Here is a 15,480-nt window from a genome sequence, read left to right as displayed (position 1 = left end):
CTCTCTTTGAATTTGTTTTTTAGTTGTTCCTTACTTTCTGGCACCAACCACAAGAAACTCCCAAATTCATCTTACTTTATTTTTTGCCCCAATCCTAGAATCAACCAGCTCTCCAGGGATTCTTGGTTCCTTTTATTAAAGAATGGCGTTAGAAACCAAGATCTGGGCATTGGATGTGCTCATTTTTTCCTGGAGTGTTGTTGCTTCTAGCTTGTCTCAGTAGACAGAATTAGGTAATATATGTGTGTTATACTACCTCATGCATATACACACCTCTGTTGTTATTTGTATCTATTTATATCTCTGTGTGTGAGTGTATCTTAAAGATACAAGTGAATATTGAGACCTCTGATTCCAATCCAGTATCTGAGGGTTTATTCTAGCCTTCCTACTTTCCTCATTTGTAACTTATTTTTCCAATAGTGAGAGATTGGCTTTAACTATTTATATTTGCTTATTTTTTCCTCCCTAGTATACAGATAGTTTTAGAATTTCTAATCCTTGCCCCTGTGAGAAACAGATTTACCAACTAGAATCCAGTGTGTGTGTGTGTGTGTGTGTGTGTGTGTGTGTGTGTGTGTGCAATTGTTTTTTACATTAGCTTCACAGTAGCCAAAAATACTTTTCCAAAGTATTTGGGTAGGCAATATTTTAGGTAGGGTCATATTATAGTGTATGTTAACTTTTAAGAAGCTGCCAAATGATTTTCCAAAGGGACTGTACCATTTTGCATTTCCACCTGCAGTATGACATTTCCAACTATTCTGTACCTTTATCAGTATTTGATATTGCAGATTTTTTAGGCAAACTAAGCCTATTTTTCTCAGTTTCCTCATCTGTGAAATGGAGATGATATTGGTACCTCCCTCATTCAGTTGTATGAGAGTTAAGTGAATCGATATGTATAAAGCACTCAGAATGGGGTTGTCAGATAAAATCCAGGACTTCCAGTTAAATTTGAATTTCAAATGAATATTTTTTTAGTATAACTCATTCCACATAATATTTGAGATATGCCAGAAGATGGTTTATCCAGAATTTGGATTTAGCCTGTAAAATAGTGTGCCCAGTTACATGTGAATTTCAGGTAAATAAGTGCTTTTTAGTATAAATATGTCCCAAATATTACATGGAACAAATTTATACCACAAAACTGATGTTTTGGGGGCCCTACTTAGAAGCTACTTAATTCTCAGGCCTCGGCATATGTACAAAAGGATTGGAGTTCTTCACCAAAGAAATTTTCAAATATCCATAAGGAAGATGTAGAAGAGACTCAAAGGTTCTTGGATGAGCTTGGACTACGAGTATCTCCTGGTAGGGAATTTGTTTTAAATAACATTTGCATTGAAGTTATATATGCAGACAAAAATGTGAACGAAGCACAAGTCCATGACTGAATCCATTTCCACCCAGTCAGCAAACCCAAGGACTCAGCATCAGATCAAGAAACAGTATATTACTAGCCCACTATCCTGACTCGTAACGAAGTAGACTAATTTGGAGCTGGCTGGATTTTCAGCAGATTTAAGATCCTGATACTTACCCCCTCACAGATTACTAGGGAATTTCCTGAGAAATTTCCTGAGTGAATTCCTAGGGGCTTTCTACTTAAAAGTAGGCCATTATCCTTTTGAATTAAATTGGCAAATGGAGACAAGTCTGAGCCAAAGAGAGGGATCTTCTAAATAAGGGGTCTTCTGGAATGCTGGCAGGTGCTTAATTGATTGGAAGAACCTGTAATTATATTTCCTCTTAAGTCTTTTTCAAAGACCAGGTAATAACAGAAAATGCTTCCATAGCATTAACCATGTGTCAGATGTTTAAAGCCCTTTACATATATTAACTCAGAAAATCCCTACAACAGTCGACTGAGGGAGGTATTGCTATCATCCCCATTTTTCAGATGAGGAAATCACATCACAGAAAGATAAAGTAACCTGCTGAAGACCTCACAGCCAGCAAGGGACAGGACTGGGATCTGAACCCAAGCAATTTGGCTATAGATGCTATGCTTTTAACAACCACACTGTGCAGCCTTACAGATTTGGTGGGATTCCCGGCCAAAGCTCTGTCCTCTAAGTGTAGTTCTTAATCACTTTCCTTTCCTGGGGTCCATTTTATGTCATCTTTAATGGTTGAACAAGTGAGTTTTGTCTTTTCTTGAATTGCTACTTGGCCTCGCCTTGGCATCTTGGTGGTTACAGGTGTCTTGAGGTGCAAAGCGATGAGTGTAACAAATTGTCAGTAAACCCAAGAACAGCAGTCCACACAGTATCAGGAGAGAGAGAGAGAGAGAGAGAGAGAGAGAGAGAGAGAGAGGTGCTGGGGTAATGATCTGAGCCCGAGGTCTCCAAACTTACTGGAGAGGGGACTGTAGCTAATGGAGCACTGATTTCTCATTGCAGGTGATAAATCTTCCTAATGGCATTTCAAACACATAGTTCTAAATTTAAATATTTTAATATTAATTTATTCTAATGCCACCTCAAGTGGATAATGAATAACACTATCAGCTGAATTAAAAAGAGAAAAGAAAAATCAAAGACAAAACCTTGCAAATTCTCCAAACCAGGGGAGAGTAAAAAACATTTCATCAAAACTCCTTTCTTAAAAAACCACCACCAACAACAAAAAAAAACCCAAAAAACAACTCATTTCTTTTTTTGTTGGGTAGTAATGATACTCAAAACTATAGTAAGTATAAATGTTACATTTTTAACATTTTGAGGAAGGAAAGGCATACCTGGCTATTTCTCTGGGAATTTGAGTTTTGGCCATCTGAAGAGCATGGTAATGGTAACTATTGCCAGCATTTTCTGTGCTACTGGTAATTTCTCTGTACTTTATGCAGATTATTTTACTTAATACTTTTTTCAAAATTTGTTTTTAACATTTGTTCATTTTTGAGAGACAGAGAGAGAGACAGAGCATCTCTCTGAGTGGAGGAGGGGTAGAAAGTGAGGGAGACAGAATCTGAAGCAGGCTCCAGGCTCTGAGCTGTCAGCACAGAGTTCGACACGGGGCTCGGACTCACAGACCTCGAGATCAAGACCTGAGCTGAAGTCAGATACTTAACCCACTGAGCCACCCAGGCACCCCTCATTTAATCTTCTAACAATCACATGAATAGGTGCTCTTTTTATAAATGAGAAAACTGAGGTCTCAAGACTTAATGCACAACTTAACTAAATACAGGGACTAGGGTATGTCTGATTTCTGGAACCTGAGCTCTTAACCACGGTCTTCCATGATGGGAGCTTATTTGCATCATCAGGAAAATTAAGCAACCACAGATTTTTCCCCAAAGAGCAACAGTGAAAAGTGGAGCATTTGGTGTAACCCAGTGGTCTGGAATTGTGGAAACGTTAGGGTCCCAGAACAATGACCTGTGAGTGAGTTGGGGAAGGTCAGTCAAATGCTGGAGTAGAGCTCCAGAGAGCGAGGGCACTTAGTGGCTGGAAGGAATAAATGAGAGAGCACATTGAAGTCACAGCAGAAACTGAGCAAATCAAGCTGCAACACAGCCAAATTCCCCCAGCTGATACCCAGAATGAGTGGTAAGCAATTCCTCAAGGCCTAGGGATGCCATAAGAAATTCAGCACAGCTACTTTATTCAGTGTTGTGAGCTACATAGCCAGGAGAAGGACCACATTTTTCAGTTCCCACTAGAATGTTTGACCTCTGATGTCAGCTATCAGCTCCAAATATACCTTTCATTATGCTCTGTGATAAACAATGAGATTACTTTAAGTATTTTTCCTTTAAAGTGAGCAATAAAATAAGAATTATATTTTTATTATATATGTGTGTATATATACATATTTGCACACACACACAATAACATTTTTTTAAATAAGTGAGCTTAAAATGTTGTTTTTTTAAAATTTTTTTAACATTTATTTATTTTTGGGAGACAGAGCATGAATGGGGGAGGACCAGAGAGGGAGACACAGAATCTGAAGCAGGCTCCAGGCTCTGAGCCTTTAGCACAGAGCCCAACGAGGGGCTTGAACCCACAAACTGTGAGATCATGACCTGAGCTGAAGTCAGATGCTTAACCAGCTGAGCCACCCAGGCTCTCCAAAATGTTAAGTTTTTAAAATAGAGGGCACTAGAGAGACCCCAGGGAACCCTACAGAGTTTCCTTCTATCTTGCTGTCTGAAATCTATCTTCTGATGAGACCAAAGCTGCCGCATTTTCCATAGACCACCTACCTTCTCAAATCAAATTATGCTATTGTGGTGGGAAATCAGGGCACTAAGACTAAACTTTTTTTTTTTTTTTTTTTTTTTTTTAGTCTTCCCACCCAGCCCAGAGCGCCCAATACAGGGCTCTAACTCCCAAGACCAAGACTTGAGCTGAGATCAAGAGTTGGATGCTTAACTGACTGTACCACCCAGGCACTCCACACTTTTTGTATTTTTTAAAAACTTTTTGTATTTTTAAAAATGTATTTATTTTTCATTGGATTTATACACATTACCTTTGTTTCAGGTGTACAATATAGTGATTCAACAACTCTGTATGTTATGCGTGCTATAGATGTGACTACCATCTGTCACTATATAATGTTTAAAAATTTATGTTTTTAAATTTATTTTGCTTTTTTAGTTTTGGCTTTGAGGGTGGCTTTAGGAGCAAAATTTCTCCAATCTCATCAATTCAGGTTGTATAATATGATTGTTTCTCATCAAGGATATAAACAGGATGTTTCTAAAATATTAGAAGACAACACCCTAGCTTAAAACTTCTTTGCCTCCCCATCTCCTACTGGATAAAGGGGAAACTCCTTAGGAATATGTACAATGGCCTCTGTAATCTAGCCTTTGCTTTCCTTTCTGTTTTATTTCCTGCTGTTACACCTGTGCACTTCACAGTCTAGAAAAAGTCCTGTAGTCCCCACCCCCATGCTTCTTCTGCCTCCATGCCTTTGCCTATGGTGTAAACTTTGCGTGTAATGCCCTTCCCTCCCTCTTGACCGCATCCCACCCAAGGGTGTGCTGGGAAATGTTTAACAACCATCTCTCCAAGAGGAAAAACTTGGTTTGTAGGATTTTCTGATTTCTGTGGTGTGAATACTCAAGCCGTTGCTGATTTCACATTACCAGTATGGTCAATGTATGCAGAATTGGGGAGAAATGCAGTAATTGGCTTTTGCAAGCCAATATAAGTGGCTTCGGCCCATCCTTGACTCCACCTATCAGCTCAGATAGCATCTCCTCCAAGAGATCTCCTCCTCCTTCCCTGATTAAAGCCTACTGCCTGCTTTCATGAAATCCTGTGCATCTCTCTATCATTGCACTTCAGTAAACTGACTTCCTGTTTCTACATCTGTTTCTTCCTCAGTCTTGGCACCATAAAGAAAGGGATCACATTTTTTGCCTCTGTGTTTTTGGCACCCCTAGCACAATGCCTGGCACGTAGTTATCACATGATACATATTTATTGAATAAATAAGTATAGCTCCCCCTGCCAAAATGATCTCATTTTTTCTCCTTTAGACTATATTGTCTAGTATTCTTAGTAATAAGCCTTATCAAAATAAACTATTGGACCAGTTTATCTGGACTTGTTAGACAGGAGCTGTGAAGGTTAGGCTGTGTGAGAGTTGGGTCAGGATGGGAAATGGCTGGAGAATTGGTTTCTCCAGCTGGTTCTTTGTGGCACAGAACCCCCAGATTTCGGTGTAGGGCAACACCAATAATTACACTGCCTTCTAACCTCATACACTTTCTTTTTCTAATACCATGTCATTATGGAGGCAGGCAGGGACCTTGCAGTTGACTTAGCACTTTCTTTCTAAACCACAGATTTGCAAGGCTTAAAACTTTCCCATTGGTTTGCTGGTTCTCTGTACTTGACCTAAGCCCTTCCAGCAACTGCCAGTTGTATTCACATGGAAAACACGAGTTACTAATGCAAGTTGGCATTAGAAAGATATTATGTGAGGAAAACTCAGATTCAAAAAAGCTAGTAGTTACTTTGCATCTTGTCAATATATATGATAGAATTGTAGGCTTTTAGGGTTGAGACTGACTTACCAGTGAGGCCATCTAGCCCAGAAACCAGTTCCCTAGTCTGCAGAAATACGCCCAGTGGGCACCGTCCACTCTCCTTACCTTGGCATCCAAGGCCCTCCACACTCTTGTCTCAACCTTCCACGCTCTTGTCTCAACCTTTTAATCGCTAAAATAACTTTATCACAGTGTGGCCACCCTCAGGGTACAAAAAGAATACAATTGGCTCATTGTAGCAATTGTAGCAAAATGGGATTCAATTGGCTAACTGTCTTATCACTTAGGGTCTGCACCTTTCCTGCTTCCTAATTCACCTTCTGTTTTCTACCCCAAGTTCAAAGTCATAACTCTTGTATTACTTTTCTCTCTGCAGTGAAAGAAAGTGAAGTCCTCATTACACAAGGCCTAAGTCTACCCCTCAGATATAGGTTAAAACTGCTCACCAGGCAGCACCCAGATGTCTAATAGGTGGATCATCTGGATGTTCCAAGGAGTGTATATGAATCAGCCTTTGCTTAACACAGAACTCAGGGTCCAACTTGGAGAGAAGCCCTCCAGCCTAACCTTTGCCAAGCATCAGTGTCACCTGGGATGCTTAAAAAAAAAAATACAGCTCAGGGGCACCTGGGTGGCTCAGTCGGTTAAGCGTGCGACTCCTGACTTCAGCTCAGGTCATAATCTCACAGTTCATGAGTTCGAGCCCTGTGTTGGGCTCTGTGCTGACAGCCTGGAGCCTGCTTGGGATTCTCTGTCCCCCTCTCACTCTGTCTCTCCCCTGCTCGTGCTCTCTCTCTCTCTCTCTGTCTCTCTCTCAAAATAAATTAATTAAAACTTAAAAAAAAATACAATTCACTGCTCCACCCCCTTGCTGTGAGACCCAGGCACTGGTGACCGGGAAGTGTCACCTGCAGCTGGAGGTAGCAAGTTCTGCCAAGGGATTCTGGACTGGTTCCTTCCTTCTGCTCTCTTGTCTCTTCCAGCCAAGCCTCCTTCTGGCACTATATCATCAAGATCCTTTCTGATTCCTTCTTGGTCCATGTTAGACTGTTGTCCCCTCTCTTCTTAGTCCCCATCTCTGGAGGATTATTCTGAGGCTTCCAATTTCCCATTTTTCATGCCTCAGGAAACCAGACCTTTCTTCCAGGTTCCCATCTCTCCCCTTCTTAGCTGTCATCAGCCCCAACATCAGTTAAAAGTACATATGGGTAAAAGCTCAGTTTGCCTCACAGCTGGAATAGATAATTGCTCTGATTAAGTCAAAACACTCAAGGAACATTCCTTGAATGCACAGGGCACACCAGTTCCTGTGCTAGCCCTCGGCTTCTACAGATGAATGTTTGGTTCCTGTTTTCAAGAAACTTAACATTGAGAAGGAAAGCAGATAGCCAGGCACCAGAGTGCTTAGAAATGGCATTGCTGATTTTTTTTTAAAAGAATATCTCCATTGAGAATTGAGGAAGACAATCCAATCTGATCTTGTAGAAGCTTTCCATAAGACATTCAAACCATACTTAACTCTGCTTCAGAAACCTCTGACTTCAATCGAACTGGCAGAGGGCAAGGACAATTATTGTAAATGACTTAGGATGATTTTAATTTTTTTAAGTTTATTTATTTATTTTAAGAGAGGAAGAGCAAGGGAGGGGCAGAGAGAGAGGAGGGAGAGAATCCCAGTCTCCGTGCTGTCAGTGTGGAGCCCAATAAGGGGCTCAATCCCATGAAACGTGAGATCATGACCTAAGCTGAAATCAAGAGTTGGTCACTTAGCCAACTGACCCACCCAGACGCCCCCTCTCTGGATATTTTTTAAAAAGTAATATAAGCAAACCACAGACTGGGAGAAGATATTTATAATATACATATCTGATATAGGAGTCATATCTCATGTATAAAAAACACTTCTACAATTCAATAGGAAAATGAAAATAAAAAATGAGCAACTGACTTGAATGGGCTTTTCAAAAAGGGGATTCCTAAATGTGCAGTAAGCATATGAAAAGGCGCTACACGTCGTCACTCATCAAGGATATGCTGCATAAAATCATGATGAAATACCACTTCTTGCTCACCATAATGTCTAAAATTAGACCGACAGTACAGTGCTGGCAAGTATATGAAGCAACTGGAACTCTTGCACGTTGCCCATGAGATCCTAAACTGGTGCAGCCCTGTGGAAAACTCCGGAGTAAAATCCACTACAGCTACATCTGCAGCAGCTCTGTGACCCATATACCCTCCTAGGTATATAACTTGTGCCACTTACGGATTGATTTATCGTCTCTCAGCAACAAGTTCATCCTTTTTGACTGCTCTGTGGAAATGGACCTGGGCCCTTTAAATCGCTCTTCCTTTGCCAGCTGGTACCGAAGCTTGATCAGTAAAGGCTGTTGGTGAGAGATCACTGGAGGAGGAGTTGTGCTCCCTGGGTCCAGCGGGCTGCTCCTCGGTCTCCCTGCACAGTGCTCCTCCGGCCGGCCACCTCCTGCAGAGCACAAGCAGCTTCCCTGCAGGGCACATGCTCTCTCTGGAGTCCACCTCCTGAAGCACAGGTGGCTCCCCAGTTCTAAGCCCCTGCCATGCATAGCAGCCAGCAGTATCCAGTGGCCTGCGGCTTCCATGGGCAACCAGTTGAGTCAGTTTGTAGTAGAGTGCCTCAGGGATAACATTGCCCTGGCAATGGCTTTCCTTGGTGTCCCAGATTGGAAATAGGGATTTCCAGCAACTTCCAGAGGGTAGATTTCTGGAAGGTTGTACCAGTGCAAGAATACAATGACCTCTCCGCTGTTCACTGAGCCACAGCCATGCGGTCCAACAAGGTCTGTATCTCCGACTGTGCCGTAAGGGCAAGGGTTCTTCCTCGAGTACTTTATCTCAGCTCTGGGGTTGGTAACTTCTCCTCATATCTGCTTTTTCTGTAATCTTTATAGTCTTTACTTCTTTTTTTTTTTAACGTTTATTTATTTTTGAGACAGAGAGAGACAGAACATGAACGGGGGAGGGGCAGAGCGAGAGAGGGAGACACAGAATCCAAAGCAGGCTCCAGTCTCTGAGCCATCAGCCCAGAGCCCGATGCGGGGCTCAAACTCACGGACCTCGAGATCGTGACCTGAGCTGAAGTCTGACGCTTAACCGACTGAGCCACCCAGGAGCCCCTATAGTCTTTACTTCTTACTGGCCAATCTCTTGTTATTCCTGTTATAATTAAGATATTCTTCATATTAAGCCTTTTCAAAGTATGTGGCTTTGTTCTTCTGATCAGACTGACACAGGATCCAAGAAAAAATATATATCCACCAAAAGATATGTGCAAGAATGTTCACAGAAGTTTTATTCATAATAGCCCAAGACTGGAAACTACCCAAATGTCCATCAATGGCAGAGTGGATAAATGGTGGTGGGAGCTGTGGATGGATCTCACAGACCGTTTTGATGGAGGAAACAAGATGCCAAAGAGTATATACTGTAAAATCTCGTATATACGAAGTTCAAGAGGAGACAAAACCAGTCAATGGTGACAGAAGTCAGTATAGTAGTTACTTCTCAGGGCAGAGGTGGATATTGACTAGGAAAGGGCACAAGGATTTGGGGGGATATTTGAAATACCTATGTTGTGATCAAAAGGTAGTTACATAGCTGTATATTTATGTAAACATTATCAATTTATGCACTATACTATATGTCTATTATACCTTAATTTTTAAAAGCTAATGAAACTAAAAAGGGAATGTAAATATAAGGTCATAAAAAAGGGCTGTCTAGACAAGGTCTCCCCTAGCTAATTCTCTTGGCCCCATCCATCTCAACGATGCTCAGCAACATGAACGTGAGGCTGATGACTGCAAATATTGTCCCAAAGCCTGCAGTGTTCAGCGGGCAAGGCTGAGGGACGGGATGGGACACCAAGTGATTTTGTTGTATACGCTGCCAGTTAGTGGTAAAAATGGGAACACCTGAGCCTTCTGTTCCCAACCAGTACACTTCCTGCCCATCATGTGGCCTTTCAGGGGGTTTCTTTCTAAAGATGTTTGAGATGAGTAATGTGTTTTTCAGAATATGGCAGAGAGCTTCATACAAGGAAAGCCAACAGAATAATTTTGAAATAAAATTCTGTCACAGTTGGTTGGCACTGACACAACTTTTTTTTTATGTAATGTCTCCTTGACTGCAGTGATAAAGACTGCAGAGGAGTTGGAGAAAGGGAGAACTTGGTGCCAATTCGGTGGCTGTATGAAATCATTTCACTTCAAAACACAGAGCAGAAATAGGAGAAATGAAAATAGATGATGGCGCCTCCCCGCCTTCCCACTCTACTTGGGCAAGAATCAAAGGAGGAAAAGCTCAGCAGTAAAAGCCGTCTCCAAGGACTGGTGTCAGGGTGAGCAACTCCCGCAAAGACATATACATAATTCTCCCCTCCAGAATCCTGGCGATGCTTCCTGAGCCTGTGAGAAAACCGGCCGGCTTTGCATGCACACAGAGGCAAAGCCAAGATTTTGTGAGCCTGGGGTAAGATTCTCAGCCCTGGACATCACTGCAAGGGAGCTCCTGTGCATGCGATTGCTCCTGTGCATGCGATTATAAACTGCAAATGCAACTGGGACCAAAGGAGTTAGCTCAGGAGCTGGTGTAGAGTCTACCCATCTTTCGATTTGGGAAAAGGGGAGATGAAAAGTCATTTCTCCTTTCTCTGGATTCATGCAATCCGTTAACTGTAATTGTCTCTCCCTGCTTGCTCCAGTTGTTGATGTATTGCCTCTCGGTTCCAAGCGCACCCACCCTTTTTTGTCTTGCTTTGTCCTCCTGAAGCCGAACTCTGCGCCTTGCATTTCTCCTTAATGGCCGCCTGCCTGGTACACTCTACCAATAGAGGGCGCCGTGAAGCGGGAGGTAGAAGAAGGTGCGCTCCGTTCTGTTTCCCCAACAGTTGCTAGCAAATCCGGGTGCAGAGGATCCCAGCAGTTTTCCCTGCAGTGGTGGCAGCTCTCAGTGTCCTGGGGTGAGCACCTCCAACACCGTTTCTTTGCTGTTTCGGCAACCTCTCCCCCTTTTCAAGGTCTGCGTCTCCACCTTGCAGGATCCTCCTCTGAATTTCTAAGTTCTTTCCTCCTTTACTTTTCCTTCAGCCTCATGGATGGTAGCTGCCTTCTAAGTTTCTGCATCTACACCTTACAGTTAGTTCTCTTTTATCCCTTTTGGTAGTTAATCATCTTTTGCCTAGTTCACAGTTCTTTACACTCAGATTACTAATGAGGTTTGTCTCTTGACTGGTCACTGACAGATCCAACGCTTGACCCATCTGATTGTGCAGTGGCCGTCTGTGTATGTGTCGCAGTGTCTCTTGTGGGGCCTCTGTGCATTTGGCTCCTAGGGGGCATCCTTCCGGCTGGGGTATGTTAGATTGGATGTTTGTCAGGGAATTAATTTCCAGATCCTAGACTTCCACATGTACTCTTTCCTAATAAGATTGGCCTGAGAACCTGCCTGCAGGGAAGATCCCATGAGAAAGGTTCTTCTTTCTCAGCTCACCTTCTACTTTCAAAAAGGAAGCTGTACTTCTCATTTCTCCAGATGTTATGGTGCACTGTCTAAAGCTGTAATATATTGGTTGTTTTGACTAATTTTGTTCCTTAATTTTAGTAATAACTCAATCCAAAAGAAAATTTTCACATTTTAAGGACTTAAGATTACAGGAAATTAAAAGATGATGTTGATTTATATTGTTATGTAAGATATGTTAAGGTGGTTAATAAGAGATTTCCAAGCATGAACTACATTACAATCTGGTAAAATTGGGGAAGTGGAGTGGAATATGAATTCAAAGAAGAAAAGGAACACTAAATGTTCTAACTAAAAGATCATTCATGTGTTTTAAGTAAAAGATCATTCATGTGTTTTAAAATTTTGGATGATGATAAATCTAAAACTGCTAAGGTATCTGTAGTCCTCCAGGTACATATAAAATATACAGTAACACTTTTGTTTTAAATTGTCAATATTGACTGCATGCCAAAAGTACTTTTGCAACTGTTTAAATACCGGGAAAGAAACTTTAGATTTCATCTTTAAGAAGTTCAAGAGGATAAGTAATTTTCTCAATTGTTTTAGGAGATATGCGAATAAAGGAAGTCGCCTTGCTTAAAATAAAACATGAATGAGTGAAGACTGGTTGGGTGACTGGATGAATAAATGAATGAATAAGCGAATCAGCAACTACAAGCCAGAAATCCTCTTTCTAGGCCAAATATTTCCCTGCTGGGGAAATGTGCCTATGAAAAATGGCAACAATACATCATGCACTTGATATTGGGGCCCTGATCAGGAGCCAAGTCAGTCCAAGTGTCTCCTCTGTCTTTATTTGAGAATAACTTGTGGCTGAATGAATGGCTTATAATAGTGCATTTTCTTAAAGCCGTGTGTCTTGTCTTTATTTTGTCATCTATAAAATGGATTTAGAAATTTCAATTCGGGGACAGCTAAACTGTTGATTTTACCTTTTGGGGAGACACCATGGAGTAGTAGAACAATGCTATCCTAAAGACAGGAGACCTGGGCTGATGTATTGGTTTTGCTAGTAACTGGTTGCATGATGCTTATATCTTCATATCTCTGCCTTTTGATCTCAGTCTATAAAAAGCGGATGGTTGGGGTGCGTGGGTGGCTCTTGGTTAAGTGTCTGACTCTTGATTTCCTCTCAGGTCATGATCTCACAGTTCATGGATTCGAGCCCCATGTCAAGCTCTGTGCTGACAATGTGGAGCTTGCTTGGGATTCTCTCTCTCCCTCTCTCTCTCTCTCTCTCTGCCCCTTGTGCATGTGCTCACTCACTCTCTCTCAAAATAAGTAAATAAACTTAAAAAACCAGTGGATGATGATAACTGTATGTGAGCCTTAGCTGGGATTGTGCATGTAAATGTGCTTTGCACATGGCAGCTGCTCAGAAAATGTTAGTCAAAGCTAGAGCTGAAGTACTAAATGGTATGAAATTTGGGTATATCCACCTTCCCCTGCCCTGAGGGCTTCCAGTTACTCTACCATAAACTAGTTAGCCATCTCAGGCTGCACAGTGTTCCAGGTCTTGGTCACATAAAGGACCTTCCACCCTAATGCAACTATGTGGAACATTTGATCGTTGCATGTGGACAACGCTTACTTCACTCCCACAACAAAATGTGGTCAGTGTAAGCTTCATGCTGCAAACAACACATGCTTCTGTCATTGCCTTGGGAGAGACCCATTTGCAACCACTTCATCTTTAGAATCTATGAAGAGGTCATTGTCAAGTACTTATTTAGGGTCAATAAAACCATTAAGTATTATAGAAAATACAAAACATGGACAACATAGCTTCATGCCAGAGTGGTTACTGAATCTGCTCTCTTATAAGTGTTCAGTACTGGCTGATGTTCACACCAGCGGAATTACACACACACACACACACACACACACACACACACACACAAAGTGATTTCTTTACACCAGTTGATTGCAGATTTCTGTCATTACACTGGTCATAGTTGATGTGGCATCTTAGAAACAAGAGAGATCAACTGAGAAAGTAAGTGCTTGTGCCAAGAAATAAAATTATAAGGTTTTGCCCATTACTGGCATATCTGTGAATGAAACAAAGTGACTCTGGCTGCAGCTGAGTTAGGTTAAGCAGTATTAACAGTGCTTCCATGCTCCGGCCACCAGTCTTTAAAATCAGGATTGCTCGCCGAGCTCTTCGTGCAGTTATGCTAATAAGAGGGATGGTTTTAAAAGGAGGTTTTTGATGCTCTCTAGGGAGTATACCCTCAAGCCATATTTCTATAAAGATTAAAAATCTCATTCCAGACCTCAATTAAACTAAGGGAAATAACGATTGCAGAGAGGCACAGAGGAAAATCAAGTTCCTACGATGTGCTAGATGCTGGCTAAGTGCTTTCCCAAGTGACGTCTCATTACTCTTTGCATCATGAGCATGAGGAAGGTATTGTCCTTTCCATTTCACAGGTGAAAACACCGGCCGTCAGGGAGGTTAAATTTGGGACCACGCCTTGAGTCCTTGTCTGTCTGAAACAAGATCCACATTCTTCCCCTTTCACATCATTGATGCTAACGCTGGCTCAAAAAAAGTAGATGCTCAGAAAATGGGGACTGTGAAGGTGATATAAACATTTATATGCCAACAGACACAGAGCGGTGGTTCTCAATCTTGGCTGCATGCTGGAATCACCACTGTTCCAGGGTTCATGCTCCTGGCTTGTAAGAAATCTGTTAGAGGGGTGCCTGGGTGGCTCAGTCTGTTAAGAGTCCAACTTCCGCTCAGGTCATGATCTCACTGTTTGTGAGTTCAAGCCCCAAGTTGGGCTCTATGCTGATAGCCTGGAAACTGCCTCAGATTCTGTGTCTCCCCCGCTTTCTGTCTGCCCCATTTGTGCTCTTTGTCTCTGTCTCTCTCTCTCAAAAATAAACAAAAAATTAAAAATAAAAAGTAAATCTGTTAGATCAGGGGTTCTCAATCTTCACAATCACCTGGGGATTTGTTTAAAACACATTACTGGGCCCTGTCTCCAGCGTTTCTGATTCTTTAAGTCTGGAGTTGGCCTGAGAATATGCATTTCTAGCAAATGCTACTGTTGGGGGCTGGTTGCTACTGGTGGGGGCCCTCACTTTATGAACTACTGCCTTTGGGCATTGCTTCTCCAAGTCAGACTTCCTTATGGACCCGAATGCAGATGTGGGGGCCCAGGCCCAGCCATACAGGATTAGTCTCAGGTGATGGGCATGAGGGTCTGTATGTAGAACAAGGGTTCCAGGTGATTCTTCAGTTCACCGGAGTGTGAGAACTGTCATCCAATGAATTTTTTTTGTTCTTTTTATTTTATTTTTTTTAATTTACATCCAAGTTAGTTAGCATATGGTGCAACAATGTTTTCAGGGGTAGATTCCTTAATGCCCCTTACCCATTTAGCCCATCCCCTCTCCCACAACCCCTCCAGTAACCCTCTGTTTGTTCTCCATATTTGTCTCTTATGTTTTTCCCCCTCCCTGTTTTTATATTATTTTTGCTTCCCTTCCCTGTGTTCATCTGTTCTGTGTCTTAAAGTCCTCATATGAGTGAAGTCATATGATATTTGTCTTTCTCTAACTTCACTTAGCATAATACCCTCTAGTTCCATCCATGTAGTTGCAAATGGCAAGATTTCATTCTTTTTGATTGCCGAGTAATACTCCATTGTATATATTTACCACATCTTCTTTATCCATTCATCTATCGATGGACATTTGGGCTCTTTCCATCCTTTGGCTATTGTCGATAGTGCTGCTATAAACATTAGGGTGTGTGTGTCCCTTTGAAACAGCATCCCTGTATCCCTTGGATAAAAACCTAGTAGTGCAATTGCTGGGTTATAGGTAGCTCTATTTTTAATTTTTTGAGGAACCTCCATACTGTCTTCCAGAGTGGCTACACCAGC

General features: G+C 41.8%; 1 long non-coding RNA gene across 2 annotated transcripts in view; it reads left to right on the top strand.

Annotated features, from left to right (window-relative positions):
* Positions 1-10,257: 10,257 nt before the first annotated feature.
* LOC122233978 overlaps positions 10,258-15,480 on the top strand; it is a 33,561-nt gene continuing 28,338 nt past the window's right edge. Inside the window, exon 1 of one of the 2 annotated variants that reach the window (XR_006211658.1) lies at positions 10,258-10,397. This is a non-coding gene — a long non-coding RNA (uncharacterized LOC122233978). Of the gene's footprint in view, positions 10,398-10,934; positions 11,019-15,480 lie in introns of those variants that run through there. The other variant, XR_006211656.1, reaches the window with a different exon arrangement.

The sequence above is a fragment of the Panthera tigris genome, chromosome A2, assembly GCF_018350195.1.
Source record: "Panthera tigris isolate Pti1 chromosome A2, P.tigris_Pti1_mat1.1, whole genome shotgun sequence".
NCBI lineage: Eukaryota > Metazoa > Chordata > Mammalia > Carnivora > Felidae > Panthera > Panthera tigris.
Note: the sequence above shows the minus strand (reverse complement) of the source record. Positions and strands in the feature narration are given on the sequence as shown.